Source organism: Oryctolagus cuniculus, chromosome 7 (genome assembly GCF_051225735.1).
Source record: "Oryctolagus cuniculus isolate XC-2025 breed Fujian yellow rabbit chromosome 7, ASM5122573v1, whole genome shotgun sequence".
In the NCBI taxonomy this organism is placed as follows: Eukaryota; Metazoa; Chordata; class Mammalia; order Lagomorpha; family Leporidae; genus Oryctolagus; species Oryctolagus cuniculus.
In genome coordinates this window covers 64,727,093-64,749,524 of record NC_142873.1, presented here as the reverse complement: position 1 = coordinate 64,749,524, position 22,432 = coordinate 64,727,093, and the positions used below count along the sequence as shown (strand labels likewise).

At 37.1% G+C, this 22,432-nt stretch overlaps 1 long non-coding RNA gene across 1 annotated transcript in view; it reads left to right on the top strand.

The window, feature by feature from the left end:
- The first annotated feature begins 1,574 nt into the window (after positions 1–1,574).
- LOC149125599 (uncharacterized) overlaps positions 1,575–22,432 on the top strand; it is a 98,713-nt gene continuing 77,855 nt past the window's right edge. Inside the window, exon 1 of the long non-coding RNA XR_016211445.1 lies at positions 1,575–1,803. This is a non-coding gene — a long non-coding RNA (uncharacterized LOC149125599). The remainder of the gene's footprint in view (positions 1,804–22,432) is intronic.

Genomic DNA, 22,432 nt, shown 5'->3' with positions numbered 1-22,432 from the left:
GAATCATGATCAAAGTATTTGAAGAGTGAGAGTGAGTGAGGATAGGACTCCTGGTAAAGTGAGGAGGAATGATCCAGTGTTAGATAACAGCCACAATTAAAAAATAAAGGGTCAAAAAAATCATATGATTTGAAACAAAATTGGGAGTTTTTATTCCCATGAAGGAAAATACTCTGAAACATCTATCTCACTTCCACTTCCAATAATGTAAAGTCTAAGAGTAAAACAGAATTAATTGGTCTATTGAGGAGAACACACATAATAAAACCTCCACATTTAATGATTTATATGCAGAAGATTTTATATTTTTGCAAGATTAATTTCAATTTAAAAATTAAAATTGATCAAATATAAGTTGGCTGTAGATGCTTGGATTGATTTCTGGTGTTTCTATACTGTTCCATTGGTCTATTCATCTGTTTCTGTACCAGTGCCATGCTGTTTTTATTACAACTTCCCTGTAGTTTGTCCCGAAAACTGGTATTGTGATGCCTCTGGATTTGTTTTTGTTGTACATTATTGCTTTAGCTATTCAAGGTCTCCTGCGTCTCCATATGAATTTCAGCATCATTTTTTCTAGATCTGAGAAGAAGGTCTTTGGTATCTTGATTGGTATCGCATTGAATCTGTAAATTGCTTTTGGGAGAATGGACATTTTGATGATGTTGATTCTTCCAATCCATGAGCATGGAAGATTTTTCCATTTTTTGGTATCCTCTTCTATTTCTTTCTTTCATATTTTGTAATTCTCATCATAGAGATCTTTAACGTCCTTGGTTAAGTTAATTCCAAGGTATTTGATTGTTTTTGTGCACTTACTCCTCATGTAGGATCTCTGTCCTTAATGTGCTGTACATCATGATTTAATGCTATAACTAGTACTCAAACAGTATTTTTCACTTTGTGTTTCTATGTGGGTGCAAACTGTTGAAATCTTTACTTAATGTATGCTAAACTGATCTTCTGTATATAAAGAGAAACGAAAATGAATCTTGATGTGAATGGAAGGGGAGAGGGCATGGGAAAGGGGAGGGTTGCGGGTGGGAGGGAAGTTATGGGGGGGGAAGCCATTGTAATCCATAAGCTGTACTTTGGAAATTTATATTCATTAAATAAAAGTTAAAAAATTAAAAAAATAAAATACTTCAGATAAAAAAATTAAAATTGAGCAATACTGTTTCAAAACCACAAAGGAATGACAATAGAACTTACATAGTATAGAACTGACTGTACCAAGCTGAAAAAGTGCTAAATGATCACATACTAACTACCTTTCTTGCATTTTCCTCTGTAAAGTAGAACTTTAGTCAAAGTAGAGAATTAAGCATCATTTTCTGTAGGAAAGCTTGCACGCAGGCTGAAAATTAATTATCAATTTACTTGTCTGAATTTACATTGTGGCATAATAGGTTTTTGTTTATTTTTGCTTGCTTCCTTGGTTGCTTTTTGCAGTGTTTGATGTGTTTCATTCTGACTATGCAGATCAAGAAAGGCCTTTAAGAGTAACTGGGCCTTTCCACAGAGAGAGACAAAGAGTGCTCCTGGAGCAACAGACTGCCGTGTGATGCCAGAGTTTGAGTTTAGGATGGGCAGGCGCATTCTGGGAGCTGAGAGCTTACAAACAACTCTTTCATTTCAAGAGACAGTTTTGTCAAAAATCTAAATGAATTTTGAAGAAGACCCCAAGCTTCAGATGAGATTATAGCCACAGCCTGTTCCATTTCAACTGGATGGTCCCCAGAGCATAGGACCTGGAAACCTGTTCCTGGACTCCTGAGGCATGGAAACTATACGATAATAAAGGTATGCGTGGTTTTTTTTTTTTTTTTCAGATACTAAATTGGGGACCATTTTTATACAGAAATAGAAAACTAATAAATGCAATATGTACCTTTTGTATCTGGTTTCTTTAACTTTCCATCATATTTGTGGGAATTATCTTTGTTATATGTAGCAGTAGTTTGCTCATTTCCATTGCTTTGTAATATCCCACTGTGTTAATATAAATATACTTTAGATTATTTATCTATTCTACTGTTGCTTTAAATTTTCAGTTATTACAGGTTGCAATAATGTGAATACTCCTATACCTGTCTTTTGGTGAACGCACTTTGCTGATTGGGAATGGAATTATGTTTGTAGTGCATGTATATGTTCATCTTTAATAGGTATGGACCTTTTTCCAATGCACTTGTAACAAATTACAGTCCTAAAAGCAGAGTAAAAAATTTAGTTCCTTCCTCTCCTTAATAATAATTGATGTCAATCTTATAATTGTAGTTGTTGGCTTGGCATTTTTAAGGATTCCCTATCCTAATGCATGTGTAGACAGATCTGATGGCAAATACTACCATCAACATTGTGTATCATCTTCCTTTTTTTTGAATTTATATATTGACATCCTAAACTTGATCCAGATTCTGCTATTGTTTATTCCTTAGGGCTACCTAACTCGAGGTAATGGGACTTTTACTTATATGGCAAAATATAAAGAGGGTTTTTTTTTTTACGATTAGCAGGCAGCTATAATTACAATGAAATAGAGAGATTTGACTTAATCATTTAGACTCTTTTTTCACCTCCAACCATGCTTTCAGCAGTGTACCTGAGCTTCACAGTTTACCCTTAGTTCCGACTCCTACGCAGTGTAAGCACAGCTGTTGTGAATAGACATCATCAATTTCAGCTCACCTTAATATCAACTGTCAGAATTCTAGTGGTAAATGAAATAAAATTGTCTTTATCACATTCCTTGAACATTTTCACCTTTTGCAACAGCTGATTCCAAATTGAAAAGAATCTAAAAATAAGAAATTGTAAAAGAATGCAATATTCTAATTCTCAAGAAATTGATAATAGAAACACTACAGCATGTTTTAAAATAAAGCTACACCTTAGAAGAAGACATCTGCATTTTTGAAAATATCATTCCCGTGGATTTTTCTTTAATTCATCAAGGGGGCATATCCAGCATCAGTGAAGAGATAGAATTATAGAGATCTATAAATTGCCATAATGTGACCATTCTGGAGTCCATCAATCTATGTGTATGGCATATTTTAAGCAGATTCCATGTTTAATAAATTTTATGATAAGATTATTTAACTTTACTTATATAGGAAGCTTCAAGGGGTTTTAAATATTACTTCATTTGTATAACACTAGTAAATGCATTTTTCAGGTGTGCAGCTGGATGTAAAGTAACATAGATTCCTCATGTACATTTACAAACAAATCATGGAATCTTATTTCCATGAGGCATAACATGCCTACGGAAGGATGCAGAAATGACAGAATAAATACCTGCACATACATCATTTGCCTTTTACAAATTTTAACATTAGTCACAGTTGATCCAAAAATCATTGGCCAATAAATAAATCATTACATATGTTTACATTCTCTTTTCTGTCTCTAGAGGGAACCTTTAGCCTGCATTGATTCAATCTCATCCTTGTGCATTTTATAAAGTCTTAGATGAACTTTAAGATCATCTACTTCCCTTTAACTGCTGAGCTAGCAAAAACTGAAAAAAAAAATGTGAGAGGGAGGAAGAGGAAGGGTTGGCACTTCAGTAGGAGGCAGAGAGGGAAGGAGGGGTAGTGTCAGTAATGTTCCTAAATCTGTGTATGAAATACACGAAACCTTTATAACTTAAATAAAAATTTTTAAAAGACTAATGGAAACAGTAAAGATAGAAGCAGAAATCACTCCAAAATGTTGTTCACAACTGATGAGTTGCCTGACTGGTAGTATATAAGGAAAGACACAGAGAAGGGAGACCAGAGTGGTGTTGACTCAGCTCTACCATAAACTAATCAGTAGTGCAATGCAGCAAGACAGAACACAAATAGCAGATTACAAAGCCAACTCATGGAGTAAACTTACGGAAGTAATTTGCTTGGCTGGAATATTTTAAGAGTTTAATTGTGCTATCCTTAAATTTTACCTGTCTTTGCTTCTTACCGCAAACCTTAAACTATCTTTTGTTTTATCCCAAATCACTGTGAATTTATTTGGTTATACCTAACCAAATTATTTCATCCTTGTAGACATGAGTTTTCTTATCTAACTTATGAATGAGCTGAACATCATTATTTGGTCACAATTTCTTGGAAATCATATGAAGAAATTTCACCTTTTATTGCTAGTGCTGTGAACATTACTTTGACTTGTGATAGAGCCTCAAGAAATGTTTGCTGAATGATTACATGAATATTATTCCAAATCAATAACATCTCAAGAAAACAAAATATTAGTATTTGACACTAAGTTCCTTTCATTTCTGATAGCTAATTTTCATTGAAAGCCAATGACCCATGATTTGAAATGATCTTTAGAATAGCCCCAGGGCTGGTGCTGGATAAAGCCATCGCCTGCAGGTCCAAATCCCATATATGCGCCAGTTCAACTTCCGGCTGCTCCACTTCCAATCAAGGTCTCTGCTATGGCCTGAGAAAGCAGTAGAAGTGCTTGGGTCCCTGTACCTGTGTGGGAGACCCAGAAGAAGCTCCTTATTCCTGCCTTTGGATCTGCACAGCTCTGGCTGTTTTAGCCATTTAGGGAGTGAACCAGTGGATTGAAGACTTCCTCTCTCTCTCTCTCTCTCTCTCTCTCTCCCCCCACCTCTGAATCTGCCTCTCTGTAACTCTGCCTTTCAAATAAATAAATAAACCTCTTAAAAAATAACCCCAAACAAGTCATAGAAGTTATGGCTAAATCTTTATATGCATGCACAAACATATATGCTTTCATGTCTGTTGAAGTTTCTGGTTACACTAAAAAACTCACATGAATTATAAATTGCTTCCAATTCTAATCATATTTCATTAGCTCTATCATGAGTACATTGTCAGTGACATTTCAACTTAAAGTATATTAACTTTCTTTTGTACTTATCAGATAATTTAGAGATTTTTTATAATAAAGAGAACTATTTTACAATGAAAATACACTTTCTCAAATATAATATTTCATGATCTTTGATGATTCCATAACATTTACTAGTATTAAACTTAATTTTGTTCACTTTCAAACCTATCATCAGATTTAAAATCTTTTCTATTCTTGGGAAGTTTAGATAAATTTCTCTCTCCATTTTCTGCTTCCAAATCTCAGCAACACCTTCCCAGTCTATGTGCGCTATAAGCTCTCATTCTCCGGATAACCTTTTACTAAGGGATAGTTCTCATGCCCAACAATATATTACAATTGACTAGAAGGCCTGTTAAAGTACAGATTGCTGGACCATATCCCAACAGTTTCTGATTCAGTTGGTCTGGTGTGTGGCACAAAGGATTAAGAGTCATCTGTTTTTGATGTTTCCCTCAAGACACCTTGGAAGCCTCATCATTCATTTTAACTCTTCTGGAACACATCTGGGCAAGCTGAACAGAACGCTTGAACATCTGTCCTTTGGCACTGTGGGAAGTTAAGTGCGTGCAACCCTCCCACTGTAATAACACTCAAACCAGTCTCCTTTTACTTCCTATTTTTCAAGCCCTTTTTGTAACATCCTGTCCTGATATCAGGAAGCTGAAACATGTGACTTACAAATCTTTTCTAATATTCATGATATGTTTGTGTAATCATCCATTTAAGAATCAAACAAAATTTTCCCTCGGGATAATGACACTCAAGAATTTAATTTCTAGAAAATTTCTAAATTATAGGTATGCTGTTTATAGAGGGACCACAATGTAAAACCATCATCCTAAGGAATCACACCTACCTCATTCCAAGTTGATACATTAATAAAAATATATCTAAATATCTCTTCTCTTTCAGAAGTCCTCTCATCCATATCAGTCTGTTGTTATTTTCTTAGTAGTACCCTGTGTATCTAAATAAAGTTAAATCACCTTAAGGAAAAATAACATGTATCACTTTTTATTTACTTTAGCTCATAAAGCACTTGGCACATAGAATTATTGACCTATTTTCTCTTCCCATGCAGGTACTAAGATTTATGAGGAATATGGAGATTTTAAAACTCCAGATTCCCTAGTCCACAATATGTTTGTATATATAAAATAAATGTGGAAGGAAAGCAAACATTTGGATGGAAGAAAGAATGATGGAATATAGGAGAAGTAGATTTATGTAAAATACTATAACAATCAAGCTGGGTATATTCATTTATTTTTTGCTAAGTCTTTCGAAAGTATGGATATTATTTTCAACCCATTCAAAAATCAAGAGTTCAAGTGGGGGAAAGATCTAGTAATTACATCCAATGCCACTTCTTTATTTTTGGTAATATTCCCTCTTGCTCCATATTCTATTTTGTAGTAAGGATGTACCCTGAGAAAACAACAAACTCAGTTTTATAATACAGATTTGTAATGGACAATAGTGGGAAAGATTTTTTTTTAAATTTATCTTTATAAATTATTATAGATTCACAGAATGTGACAAAAATAGAGAGGTTCCATGTACACCTTACTCGGTTTCTCTCCAAAGTCACTTCTTACACAGCTGTAGTATAACAAATCCAGTAAATTGACATTGGTACAACCCATGTTCAAGACTTTCCTACTTTTGCATGTGCTCATTTGTATTTGTGTGTATATGTGTACATTTGTGTGTATGCATACTTCTGTGCAATTTTGTCATATGTGTAGACTCATATAAGCAGTACCATGCTAAAACTGTTCAATAAGCATAAAGAAATCCCTTTTATTAACTTTCATAGTTATGACCACACCCAATTTGGCTGTAAAATTATACTTTTTCACCAGTAATACATAAAAGTTTAAAATTATTTGCCTCCTATTCAGCATTTGCAATTGTCAGATTTACAGCTTAATTTTGGAATAATGGTGTAGTGATATTTTACTGTGATTTTAATTTTCATTTTCCTGATCACCAGTGATGTTGAATACATTTCCATCTGTTTGTCCTCTTTGGTGAAGTAGCTGTTTTTGTTCATTTTCTATTTGGATTGTTTGTTTACTTAACGTTGAGTTTTCACAATTCTTTATGAATTCAAAATATAAATCCTTTGTCATAAATATTTTTGGCAAATATTATCTCACAGTCTATAGCTAATCTTCTCACCTCAATATGGTGTTTCACAAAGGAAAGGTTTTTACTTTTTGGGGTACAATTTACTGAATTTTCTTCTTGTGTGGATCATGCTTTTTGTTTCACATACAAAAAGTGTTCACCAAGTTCCTGGTCCCCAAACTTTTGTCCTTTTTTTTTCATACAAGCCTCATGGCTGCAAAATTTCTGTTTAAATCCATTTTTTATTAGTTTTCAGTGATGTTTGGGACCCATTCTATATTATTTATTCTATAATTGTCAAGTTAATCCAGCAGCATTTGTTGAAAAAAGAATATCTTTTTTCTATTTCATTGCTTTTGTTATTGTCAAAAGTAATTTTTCCAGACAGATGTGGGATTATTTCTATGTTCTCAATTTCATTAAATTGATTTATTTTTCCTCCTTCTACCCATTGATTATTATAGCTATTTAATAGCTCTTATAGTTGTGTAAAATGATTTCTCTGGATATCTTTCTGTTTCAAAAAGCTTTAACTCTTCATTTCAGAACACAATTCCCTATGTCTATAAAAAATCTTGCTGATATATTGATAGAAACAGCATTAAAATGTATTATACTTAAAAGCGATCATAGGTCAGTTTGGGGAAATTTTACATTTTTATTATGTTGTCATTTAATCCATGAACACAGTATGTCTCTTCATTTATTTAGCTCTTCTTTTCTGTCTCTTACCATAATTTTTGTAGTCAGCATGAAAATCCTATGCATGTTTTGTTAATCTTACAACCAAGTATTTCGTTTTGGAGTATGGGTGGTGATCATATGTTGATCTTATAGGATATAACCTTGCTAAATTCACTTATACTTACTGGTTTACTAGTACTAGGAGAAAGAGAGAGAGACAGAGAGAGAGAGACAGAGAGAGACAGAGCAATCTGATGATTCACTCTCTAAGTGCCCGTAATAACTGAGGTTGGACCAGGCAGAAGCATGGAGCAGGGAACTACCTAGATCTCTCATATGGGTGACAGAGACCCAACCACTTGAGCCATTACTTGTTATCTCCCACGGATCACATTAGCAGGAAGCTGGAATTACCAGCAGAGCTGGGAGTTGAACCCAGGCACACTGATAGAGGATGAAGGCATGCTAACTACAGATCAAATGCCTAGCTCTGGATTTTATTTTTGTAGATTCCTTGAATTTTTATATAAATAATCATTTTATCAGCTAATAAGAAAATATAATTTGTTCTTATATAATCTGTATTTTTTTTGTTTCCTTTTCTTGTCTTATTGCACTGGTGAAGCATTCTAATTATATTAAGTAGGAATGCTAAGAGTGAATACCCCTGCCTTTTTCTTGATGTAAGAGGAGATAATCTTCCATCATTAAGTATGATGCAGCTCTAGGAATCTTGCATATAGACCTAATTAAACAACAAAAAATCCTCTCTTATTCTTAGCTGACTAAAGGAAATAAGATTTTTCCATAAATTTTGATGAGAAAACACAGGGTATTATCTGTATACTTATGAAATTTGCACACAAATTAAGTAAAAAGCTATTAAAAGCTTATAAGCAGGGCCGGCGCAGTGGCTCACTTGGTTAATCCTCCACCTGCGGCGCTGGCATCCCATATGGGCGCTAGGTTCTAGTCCCTGTTGCTTCTCTTCCAGTCCAGCTCTCTGCTGTGGCCCGGGAAGGCAATGGAGGATGGCCCAAGTGCTTAGGCGCCTGCACCCAGGTGGGAGAGCAGGAAGAAGTACCTGGCTCCTGGCTTTGGATCAGCGTAGCTCCAGCTGTAGTGGCCATTTGAGGGGTGAACCAACAGAAGGAAGACCTTTCTCTCTGTCTCTCTCCCTCACTGTCTAACTCTATCTGTCAAATAAATAAAGAAAGAAAAAAAAGCTTATATGCAAGTAACTAATGCATGTAGCACATGGGAATATTAAAAAACCCAGATGAAAGAAAGTCTATTTGAACAACTATTACAAAAATCCATGCATGAACTTGAAAGATTTTGAATTAGCTTAATGCCTATGGAAGGAAAAATGAGGTGTGAGAATAATCAAAGGAATAATCATTCTACGACATGCAATAAAGAAGGTGTCAGGTCCGACTGAGGTTCCAAGCCTGGATTTCAAGATACCATTGACAGATGCAGCAAAGTCAAAAACACTAGAGAAAATGATGATCACACTGTACACTGAGAAGTACAAGCAGGAATTTATACAGAACACTCAAGATATAAATGGTAATGCAATATTATAAGTATTTGTGTATTATGGGTTCTTTTTTTAAAAGTGGGTAACTTTAACAAAAGATTTACTGATGTAGTTGTTTTATGTTGTAAATTCAAATATACAAGGAAAAAACTTGCTTGTAAATATTTTAAGTAATCCAGAATAATATTAATTTGAACTACATGAATGAACTCCATGAAATTACCAAAATCTACTTTTTGATCTACAGAAAATGTTAATGGATTTGTCAGCTGACAGACCCAAAAATGACTGAATAGAGACACCCTCGAATACCTCTGCCATAGAGAGGAACAAGAGCAATAGAGAAAGGAAGCCATTTTCAGGAGACTGACTCAGGAAAAATCTCAGTAAAGAAGTGATGGAATCATAAATAGCACAGAAACTCAGAGAGCAGGCACAATGAGAAGAGCAGAGCATTTCAGATTCCTTACCCCAGTTCCCTGTTTGGGGATTATATCTTGCTATGATAAGGTAAGTGGGAAAGCTCAGCAACTCTACAAAAGTGTAGACTGGCAGCCCCAACTACAGGAAAATTCCTAGTCACCACTGGCTCTACATGCAGACTAGAAAGTTGGCTGGGGGTCCAGAAAACTGCTTTCTTCCAAAAAGAGAACACCTATTGCCTCCCTTACAAAGCCCTGGATCCTAGTTCTTGTGGCATACACACTGCTTGACTCTATTTGGGAACATCAAGTAGCCCACATCACCACTAGAAGCCCCTGAAGCCATAGTGCTCCTGCAACTGTGAGGTTGCTGGGACCACACTTGCTCGCTGTGCATGATCTAGGGAGATTACCCTCTGCTTCTTGGGGTTCAGTGACAGTAGCAGCCATGAGGTTCAAACCTAAGGAAGTCCCTTATTCACCTCTTAGCATTATGTTCTGATTGTCTGTGGGACAGGACCCAGAGTCACATTTGCATGCCTGGGGAAACTTGTGTTATTCCCTTCTGTGTCCTGAATCTCTGGAACTGTAGGTGCTGGTGCTACAGTCCCTGGAGCAACTCAAACTCACTGGTCATATCTGGTCAGCCTCATCAGCATTTTTCTGCTTCAGGATGGCAGCTCCCTGTCCACAATCTACAGCATTCCTTGAATCACTTTGTGGGAACTGGTTAAGGATCCCACCACATTCTGCAGCTCTGGGACTGTGACTCTTGGAGCCATAAGCAGCCGGGACACTTGAGTTTCCGTGTGGGATCTGGAGAAGCATTCCTCTGCTCCAGGCCTGCTCTTTCTGTTGCACAATCTCCAGAAAAATCTGCAATTACCCCGTGGGACCTGGACAAGGTTTCCTCTGAGTCCTAGGATCTGAGATTCTGTCTGATAGACCTTTATTTCAGTCACCTGAATTCATCCTGAGTGACTTCAATAAGAAGCCACCATATCCTGAGGCTCTGAGTCTGTGCTATTTGTTCTATATGGCCAACAGTACCTGCACTTACACTATGGTGACAGCAGCAGGCCTAACTGCACCCCATTTTGCCAGGCCTATATCTGCTAGTGCAGGATAACCTAAGATCCCCCTGTGTGACTTGGGCAAGGAATACCTGCATTTCTGAGGCTAGATATATTGGAGCCACATTCCACAAAGTAAATTAAGTTCACTCTGTAAGACCTTATCAGCATTTCACTGCTCGAAACCTGTGCCTGTGAGTACAGAATCTTAACTTAACCCATATTCAGACTGTGGGACTAGGAGAAAGTCTCCTTCACATCCTCTAGTGCTGACACTGGGGGTTTTGTTCTGTGGGCATCAGCATCACTCACACTCAGTCTGTAGGACTTGGGGAAGGTCCTTTCCATATCACACAGTTCAAGGACTACAGCTATGTATGCCCCATACCACCAGCACTATTCAAATTTGACTGACAGAACAAGGAGACAACCCTTCTCTGTCCCACAACATGAGGAAATCAGCTGGTGGCAAATTGTGATTGACACCTACCTGGTACATGAAGACTCTCACTTTTGGAAGCCCACAGACTCACTGAAAACTCATACTTCTACCTTCTTGAGCTGCTGCAGACTAGACAACTGTGGCTTTCACAGACACTGCTGAAATGGATTATAACTGAAGAGATAATCAGAGGTTATATTTCTAAGTTCATCTAGAGTCAAAGCCAAAGCTTCTGACCAACTGACACTCCACATTCCATCTGAAACAAAGTTCTTTTCTGGAAACATCTACTCCATAAAAAACTGAACATCAGACTTACAGGCAAAAATATAAGGCCAACGGAAACAAGAAGAAAGGCAGCATGACACTTTCAAAAGAACAAAATAGTTCTCGCCTTTTTAATTCTATCAATTATTAAATGAATCTTAATGAAGAATGGGATGGGAGAGGGAGTAGGAGATGGGATGGTTTGCAGATGGGAGGGTGGTTATGGGGGGGGGGAACTGCTATAATCCAAAATTTGTACATTTAAAATTTATATTTATTAAATAAAATTTTCTAAAAAAAAGAACAAAATAGTTCTCCAGGAACACATACTGATTAGAAGGAAACTGAAAATCTTGGGAAAGTATTCAAAACAATGCTTTTAAGGAAACTCAGTGAAATGCAAGAGAGAATAGAGATAGATAACTTCAAGAAACTGTAGGAGAAATACATATGTAAATGAGAAATTCCACACAATGGGAAAGAAACCATAATAAAAAATCAATGAGAAATTTTGAAGTTGAAAACATCAATCAACAAAATAAAAAATACAATATACATCTTTAAAAATATAATAAACCAAGCAAAAGAAAGAATTTCTGATTTTGAGGATAAAACTTTTGAAATAGAACAGTCAGGGACTGGTGTTATGGTGTAGTAAGCTAAACCTCTGCCTGCAATGCTGGCATCCTATATGGGTGCCAGTTAGAGTCCTGGCTGCTCCACTTCTAATCCAACTCCCTGTTAATATGCTTGGGAAAGCAGCAGAGGATGGCCCAAGTGCTTGGGCCCCATACACACATGGGAGAACCCGGGTGGAGTTCTAGGCTGCTGCTTTGTCCTGGCCCAGCCCCAGCCATTGTAGCCATTTGGAGAGTGAACCAGCAAATGGAAGGAACTCCCCACCCTCTGACTTTCTCTGTAATTCAGCCTTTCATATAAATAAAATAAATCTCTGAAAAAACTAAAAAGAATGAATAAAGGCTATCAGATATAAGGAATACAATTAGATGAACAAATATTCATATGATAGGGATTTCTTAAGGAGACAAGAGGGAAAATGACATTGACAATCTATTTAATAAAATTGTAGTTGAAAATTCCTCAACTTTTGAATTAGCTAGCGACATTTCAAAGGACTTCACCAAGTGTCAACACAAAATGACCAACTCCAATGCATTTTGTATGAAAATTGTGAAAGCTAAGGAAAGGCATATTCTCAGCAGAAACTACAGGCCAGAAAAGAATAGGGTAATCCATTCAGCATGTTGAAAGGCACAAAAAGACAACAACAAAAATCTTACAACCAAGTAGTATATATCCAGTAAAGCTTTAAAAGCAAAGGGGAAATAAAGTCTTTCAGAACCAAGTAAAACAAAATTCATCCCCACCATACAAGTCCTACAAGATATTCTGAAGGGAGTTCTACATTAGAAGTAAAACAATCATAACAAGCATCATGAAAACACACAGCAGTATAAAATTCACTAACAGATCAGATACACAAAACAGAAGGGAATGAGAATCCAACCTTGTCATGACAAAAAGCTACCAAAACAAAAAGTTTCATAATAAATAGCAGAAAGAATAGAGATCATATTAAACGACCAGCAAGCAATTAGTGAAATGACAGGGGTTAGCTCTTATCTTAACTTTGGGTGTAAGTGGATCAAATTCCCCAAATGTGTACATTTTATTTATTTATTTTTTTGACAAGCAGAGTGAACAGTGAGAGAGAGACACACAGAGAAAGGTCTTCCTTTTCCGTTGGTTCACCTCCCAATGGCCGCTGCGGCTGGAGCGCTGCAGCCAGTGCACCGCGGCCTGCACACCATGCTGATCCGAAGCCAGGAGCCAGGTGCTTCTCCTGGTCTCCCATGCGGGTGCAGGGCTCAAGGTCTTGGGCCATCCTCCACTGCACTCCCAGGCCACAGCAGAGAGCTGGACAGGAAGAGGAGCGACCGGGACAGAATCCAGAGCCCCGACTGGGACTAGAACCCAGTGTACCGGTGCCGCAGGGGGAGGATTAGCCTATTGAGCCGTGGCGCCGGCCCCAAATGTGTATATTTATTTAGCCAGTGGATAAAAAAACCTATATCAAACTTATTTTGCAGGTAAAAAAAAATAATGTGAAGTGTTGCAAACAGACATACCATGTAAATTCCAAAAAATGTACCAAAACCACATAGGAGGAGCTATACTCATATCAGGTAAATTATCTTTATTTATTTATTTATTTATTTTTGACAGGCAGTGTGGACAGTGAGAGAGAGAGACAGAGAGCAAGGTCGTCCTTTGCCGTTGGTTCACCCTCCAATGGCCGCCGCGGCCGGCGCACCGCGCTGATCCGATGACAGGAGCCAGGTGCTTCTCCTGGTCTCCCATGGGGTGCAGGGCCCAAGCACCTGGGCCATCCTCCACTGCACTCCCGGGCCACAGCAGAGAGCTGGCCTGGAAGAGGGGCAACCTGGACAGAATCCGGCGCCCCGTCAGGGACTAGAACCCGGTGTGCTGGCTCCGCAAGGTGGAGGATTAGCCTAGTGAGCCGCGGTGCCGGCCTAGGTAAATTATCTTTAAATCAAAAACTGTGACAACAGACAAAGATATTATATTTGAAGAAGATGAATTCAGAAAAAATGATACAAATATATAAAGCAAATATTCTTTGGCCTAATGGAAGAGATATACTCCAATATAATAAGAATGGGGGACTTCAGTATCCCACTGTTATAAATGGACAGATCAAACAGACAGAAAATCAATAAAAATATGTTAGAACTGAACCATATTACAGAGAAAACAGCCCTAACTTACATTTACAGAACATTTCATCCAACAGATACAGAACACACATTCTTCTTTTCAACACATGGAACTTTTTTCAGTATAATCCTTATATTAATCGCAAATCAAGTCTCACTAAATTTTTAAAAATTGAAATCCTACCAATGTTTCTTCTCAGAACATCATTGAATAAAACAAGACATCAATAACAAAAAAAAAAGAAAAAAATTACAAACACTTGAAATTGAGTAACTTGCTCCTGAATGGTCAATGGATCAATGAAGAAATTAAAAGGAAATAAAAATATTTTTGAAAAAAATGAAAGTGAAAATACAACATATCAAAATCTGTGGGATATAGCAGAAAGTGTACTGAGAGACATCTCTAGCAATAAAGGCAGGTACCGAAAAAAGGAAGGTTTCAAATAAACAATCTAATGCTGTATCTCAAAGTCTTACAAAAGCAAGGTCAAACAAAACAAAAAATTATCAAGAAATAATAAACTTCTGCTGGACATAGATGAAGTTGAAGCTTGGATCCAGGAACTCACTGTAGTTCTTCAATGTGGATGCAGGCTTCCAATCTCTTGACTTATTAGCATTGGCTCTCAGATTCTGCATTAGCAAGAATGAAGCAAGCTGAAGTCAGAAGATGGACTCAGGTATTGAAATAGGTACGCTAATAAAGGACTCAGGCATGATAGCTGGTGGCTTAACCACTAGGCTAACTATTAGTCAAAGTAGATAATTGCTTATAATTAATATACAGATACATGCATATGTATATGAACTATATATGATCTATATAAATATTTAAATTTTAGGTAAGGAAATAAAGTTTAGACATTGGATATTAATTACTACCCACTGCAGAATCTAGCGCAAACTTCATGATCAAGCACAAAAAAATCCTGTAATAAAGACTTTTTTATTTAATAAATATAAATTTGCAAAGTACAACTTTTGAATTATAGCGGCTTTTTCCCCCATAACCTCCCTCCCACCTGCAACCATCCCATCTCCCACTCCTACTGCCATCCCTTTCTTCATCAAGATTTATTTTCAATTATCTTTATATACAGAAGATCAACTTAGTATATACTAAGTAAAGATTTCAGCAGACTACACCCACACAGCCACACAAAGTATAGAGTACTGTTTGAGTAGTAGTTTTACTGTTAATTCTCATAGTACAACACATTTAGGACAGATATCCTACATGGGGAGCAGGCGCACAATGACTCCTGTTGTTGATTTAAGAATTGACACTCTTATTTATGACATCAGGAATTATCCAAGGCTTTTGTCATGAGCTGCCAAGGCTATGGAAGCCTCTTGAGTTCACCAACTCTGATCTGATTTAGACAATGCCATATTCAAAGTGGAAGTTCTCTCTTCCCTTCAGAGAAAGGTACCTCCTTCTTTTATGGCCCATTCTTTCCGCTGGGATTGCATTTGCCGAGATCTTTCATTCAGGTCATTTTTGACACACTGTCTTTGCTTTCCATGCCTGTGAAACTCTCATGGGCCTTTTAGTCAGATCCAAATGCCTTAAAGGCTGATGCTGAGGCCGGAGTGCTGTTTAGGGCATTTACCATTCTATGAGTCTGCTGTGTATCCTGCTTCCTCCATAGGATCATTCTCTTCCTTTTAATTCCTTAATGATGCACACTGTAATAAATGAAGTCAACAAATAGCCTCACTTCAATTCAAAACAGATATTGTGTCAAATGTCTTACCCTAAAAACTGGCTTTGCAGAGCTTCTTAGATTGACAGTAGCAGAAAAGGATTTGTTAATATATAGATTATCTCAGTTACTATAAACATTTTAGTTTAAGTGAACACTTTGCCACACATTTAAATATTTAAAAAACTTATTTATATTTAATTTTTAAAATAGACTGATATTTGAATGGAGATCACAAAACTACACTGTTTCTCTCTGTTTGTGATAAGATAATCAAATATTATTGCTTGGTTATACAATTCAAAATCAGAAATCATGACCTAGCACACCCTTGTGGAAAGACCTATTGTATCAGTGAGCAACACATGTTCATACTTGTAATTCAAAAATATCTAGACTGAAACTCTCAAAACATTGCTAAAATTGACAAAGACATGTGGTTCATTAGTCTAGGAACCATTGCGTTATAAACCAGTTGGTGATCAGCTTAATAATTTGAATAAAGTTGAACATTATAAAAAAAGTATGAGTTGTTATAATTGAAATTCAAATCAAGTCTGGAAGAAAGGTACATGCAAATGTGAGCATTTATCAAGAATTATAACTAGCACATAACAGACCGAAATAATCAATAATCAAAATTAAGATATTAGTGCTTTAATTGAAAGTTTCTTATTATGTTCTTAGTATTGACTTTTAAGATCTGACAGTGTCAATAAACCAATTTTTTGTTCATTAACATGGCATTAACTTATAAATGATTCAACATTCAGAATGATTTTATAATACAAAACAAAATAGTTTCACCCTTAGTTGAACATATATTGCATTATCTAGAGTTATTTTTCTGACTTCTGAAATCCATTCATGCATGAAAACTATTTTTATTACTTACATCTAACATTGTTATTCTAAGAAGGTTGTTCTAAAATTTCTTAGTAAAGATTCTACATAAAATGTTTTTTCTTCACTTTATTTTTAATATTATATATATGAACTGGAAGAGATGTACGTGACTGAGTATTAAGTTATAATTTATCAGTACAAAAAATTTTACTTGATGAGGAGTGCTGGAGTAAAGAAACCTAAAATATGTGAGTTGTTTCAGAGGGTAGGCATCTCATAGTGAGGAAATGGATACTGTAGTAGGGAAAGTGATGAAGTCTTGGTACAATTATACCCTTGTTATCACGAAAAGTCAAACACGTTTCCGCTAAGCCTGTTTTTTATTCCAGGGGAATTTATCAGTAAAATTATAAAGAAGGTATTAGGTCATTGCTTTTAGTAAAACCCCTTAGGGGAGATGAAGTCAGACAGGAATCACATAATCTGTGGACAAAAATGGAAGGGAAACAATTCAGTTAGAAGTTTTCTTTCTATGTTTGTGGCCATTATTTTTCTCATTATGTTGCTATTTGTTCATCATTAGTTGAAGAAGAAAGAGGAGTGAATGGCATAGGGACAAATAAGTGACAAGATAAGTTTGGCTGTGGTTATTTGCAGAAGAGATAGGAAAAGAAAAGAAAAACAAAATGACTAAATTTCAGGAGAATTTCACTACCAAATGAATAGGCAGAATAAGCCCTACCTGCAAGCATCTTCTGATTTCTCTAGCTGAGTTTCCAAAAGTACAGCAGGGAATGCAGACTTTAAAAAGCTATGGTTTGGGGCCGATTTTGTGGCTTAAAGGGTAAATCCACTGTCTGCGAATCAGCATCCCATGTTGGCACTAGTTCATGCCTGGCTTCTCCACTTCCAATCCAGCTCCCTGCCAATGGCCTGGGAAAGCAGCAGAAGATGGACCAAGTGCTTGGCACCCTGCACCTATGTGAGATATCCGGAAAAAGCTCTGGATTCCTGCTTTGGCTTAGCCCAGCCCTGGCTGGCTGTTGCAGCTATTTGGAAAGTGAAACAGTGGATGGCTCTCTCTCTCTCTCTCTCTCTCTCTCTCTCACTTTCGAGTAAATAAATGAATGTAAAAAATAAATAAAAAACTATGGTACTGTTGATACGTATTTTTCATCTACCTGAAAGGCAGCATTAGAGAAAGACTTCAAACTACTAATTCACTCCACCAATGCTGGCAACAGCTAGAACTGGGTGGGTCAGGTCAGGAACCCAGCACTCCATCTGCGTCTCCTACAGTGGGTGACAGGGACCCAAGAAATTGAGCCATCGTTTCCTGCCTCCCAGGAAACATTTTCAAAAAGTTGCATAGGAAGCAGAGTAGCTAGGGCTGAAACTGACACTCTGACATGGGATGTTATCTTGGTGAACGGTTGCTTAACGCAGTGCACCGTGACAACAACCCCTGGAAATTAACTTTTAATCATAGCGACTAGGCCAGAATTCTAGCTGTAAAAGTAAGAAGATAGACAGAACAATCATATGTCGGCATATATTTAGAACATAACTTAGTCTTTTTAGACCAGAGCCATGCATGAGATCAACCCATAGTAGAAAAATGCAATCTTGTCTGGACGAATTCTTTCTTAGGGTGGCCATTTTATTATGACTGCACAGCATTTACTCTACAAATGAAAAATTAAGCTTCCAGATTTTAGTAATAATCTGTTTAAGATGATATGTGCATCATAAAGTTGGTATGTTGATGGAGGAAATAGAAGGAATCAGAACTAATTAAAAACATTAAGAAGGGAAACTTTCTCAACTAAAATGGAAAGGATGACAGCAGATGAATGCTTCCACAGACAATTAAAAATTATAAATAAATAAGTGAATTAGACATTTGAGAATTGCAGACTCTAAGTAGCAGGATCACAGAACTGACTGAATATTCTCTATTTTAGGCATTTACAGCTTCTAGGTGTCAGGCAAGAGGCTGACAATCTGAGTCACTGATGAAGTAGTCAATATCCGATTTTTAAATCCAATGGGATTTTTGGCAATTCTTTTAGTATAGGGATTCAAAGACTAGAGACTTGAAAAACTAGAAACCCAGTGAAAATAGAAACATGAAAAACCAAGGATGACAATTGTCCAATTTTCTTTCCGTGAAATTTAAAAGTTATTCAGAGTGAGAGACTAAAAAGTCAGAGGAAGCCTGGAAGAAGGAGAGCAGGAACTTCTGTCTGTGTAACAGACAGAAATATAGAAAGTATATCACTCATTTTAAAAATACCAGATATTCTTATAAAACCATAGCTTTTCTTCAACCTTTGATAGAACTGAGGTCCAATGGCAGCCAAAGAGGCTATAATTTAAAGACAGATAGGAAACACAAGAAGTGGCTTAAGCACTGTATCATTTGTAATGGAACATGAGAGAAAGGTGAGTCAGCCAGACAAATGAGCAAGAATTCAGGATAAAATTTCAAGTAGAAGCTTTTTTGTGATTTAATGATTAAAGCTGCTACCTGTGATGCCAGCATCACACGTGGGCACTGGTTCATGTCCCAGCTGCTCCAATTCTAATCCAACTCTTTGCTAATGGCCTGTGAAAAGCAATGAAAGATAGCCCAGTGCTTGGGCCCCTGCTACCCCTGTGGGAAACCTGGATGATGCTCCTGGCTCTTGACCTAGGCCTGGCCTCACCCCAACCCTTGCAGCCATCTGGGGAAGTGAATCAGCGGATGGTAAATGTCTCTCTCTTTCTCTTCCTTTTAACTTTGACTTTAAAATAAATAAATAAACCTTTAAAAAAAAGTTTGGGGGCTGGCACTCTAGCATAACAGGTAAAGCTGCTGCCTACAGCACCAGCGTCCCCCATGGGCACTGATTCAAGTCCTGGCTGCTCCACTTCCAATCCCGCTCCCAGCTAATGCAACTTGGAAAACAGTCGAAGATGAACCAAGTCCTTGGGCCCCAGCACCCATGTGGGAGACCTGGAAGAAGCTCCTGGCTCCTGGCTTCAGACCATTGCAGCTCCTGGCTTCGGATCAGCCCAGCTCCAGCCATTGCAGCCATGTGGGGAGTGAACCAGCAGATGAAAATTCTCTCTCTCTCTCTCTTTCTCACACACACTCTACCTTTAAAAAAACCTCTAATTTCTGAAATGCAAGTGTTGGCTAGCACTAGAATATAACATCCCAAGAGGTTCAGATGCGAAGTGAGGTTAGGTCATTTATAGGTTCATCTCTACAGAGCTTCACTCGGTATTTAGATTAAAACTCAGGCCCAGGACAGAAGACTGGTGGGAGCCTTCAGTAGTTCTGGTTAAGATGGGCGACAGCTGCAGGAAAGGTAAAACGACCCCTTGAGGTTGTTTTCTAGAAACAGCAAGCTAAGATATTAGAGGAAAGGCTGAAGGAACTGCTATCCCCACTCAAATGATGGAAACCCACTGTGAGTGGGGAGGGGTAAAAAGGAATATAACCATATGCCTATAATGAAAGGGAGGAAACAGCCCTGAACCTAGACCACTAAAAGGATCTCCCTAATTGTACAGGGGCAAATCATTGAGAAAATCCCACGCCCAAGGTTCTTATGCTTGGGCCAGAGTAAGACTAAGGATGTTCACAGACAACATATAATCTCCATGTCCCTCAACACAGACTCTTTAGAATTAAGTACAAAGCAATAATAGTCTACTACTATGAAAGGAGCCAAATGTGAGAGAATACCTCTCTGAGGCAGAGAGACAGAGAGTCAGGCTTAATATGATCATAGAATAGAAATATTAGAAAAGCCATGCTGTAGGGAGGAATTTGAGTTGTAGAGGGTACTAACAATAGCACAGCTGCACCAAACCCAAAATCAGTTCAACTTCCAAAGATACTCTGCTTCATTCCAGCATTAATGACTTAGCACAAGAAAATCTTCAACAATTTTTACACACAAATACTATACCTAACTGTACTTACTATTCATCGCTGACTCAAAACCTAACACATACACACACAAACACACACACAGGCAAGAAAAACAACCGGTGATCAAGAGAGAAAACGTCAAGGGCCAAACCAGGATATGACACATATGTTGAGTCAAGCAGTAGGTTTAAAATGATGTTAAATGAGGTACAAATATTTGGCATAGAGTTAATATGCTGCTTGGGACACTGACCTCCCATTTTTAGTGACTAGGTTTAAGTCCTCTGCTCCTGAATCTGGCTTCCTGTTACAGTGCACCATGGGAGGCAGGAGATGTCCTCATGTACTGATGTCCCTGCCACCCACATGGGAGAACTACATTGAATCCCTGCCTCACCTCCTGGCTTTGATCTGTGCAGCCCTAGCTGTTGTGGGCATTTAAGAAGTGAAGTAACTGATGGGAGCTCTGTCTCTCTCCTTTACTTCCAAATAAATAATTTTTTCATTATAGAATAATATTACTCTAAGTAATATGTTAAAGACTATAGTACAAATAGTAGGCTAATATAAATGAACAGATGGGGAATTTCAGCAACTAAATTCATCAAGATACATTTAAAAAGAATACCAAGAATAAATATAAATGTCTAGACTTAAAATAATTGAATTGCTGAAAACACACTAAAGAAAAAAATCCCATTTGATACCATAGATAGAAAAATAAGAATAAAATAGTCTTCTTGTTAAAGCCTCTGAAACCTTGAATATAAGGGCTATGAAAGTTGACTCAAGTGCTTGGGACCCTGCACCCACGTGGGAGACCTGGAAGAAGCTCCTGGTTCGTGGCTCAGGGTTCCTGGCTTTGGATTGGCCCAGCCTATCCATTGCAATCATACGCGGAGTGAACCAGTGAGTGGAAGACCTTTCTCTCTCATTCTCTTTCTCTCTGTTTATAACTTTGCATCTCAAATAAATAAATAAAAATCATTAAAAATAAAATGAAATAGAACAGAAAGTCTAAATTTAGCCCAAGTTTATATGGTCATGTGATTTTTTTAAAATACCACAGAACAATCCAATATGAAAGAGATGCTTTCAACAAAGTACTAGGAAATGGTAAACATTGATTCTAAGGGAAAAAAAATTTGGACTCCTATCTCATATTCTGTACAAAAAATAATCACAGATGAATTATAACCAAACAAAAAATCAACAGTTATATCACTTCTAGAAGAGAACATATAAGAATATTTTTCATTTCTTTGAGTAGGCCAAAGTTTCTTGGGATATGGAACATAATTAAGGAAACAAATTTGATAAATTAAATTTATCACCTTAAAAAAGCTATGTTCATTAGAAAATCATTTCCTGAAGACTGTGTTACTATACTCTATACAGTTTCAATTGAACAGTGATAAGAAAAAATTTCAATTGTTTTCATATTTGTTAAATTGAGTAAATTTAACCTAATAACTTTCAGGATGGTCTTTAGATCTACCAGATGGGCCACATAAGCCCATTCTGTAGCTCCCAGACAGAACTACTGAAATCGTCTTGGACGTCTCAGCCTGGAAATAAGCACTTTAGTCATCACCACATTTGAAACTCTTTGGATAGTATCCTTATTTCTGTAAACCATGTGAATTGTCCTTATGTCATCATCTCTGCAAAGCCATGAATTTACTCCATAATGTAACTGTTGTTTCATTCTCCCAGTTACGTACCATCTTATTATCTTTCTTTATCTTCATGGC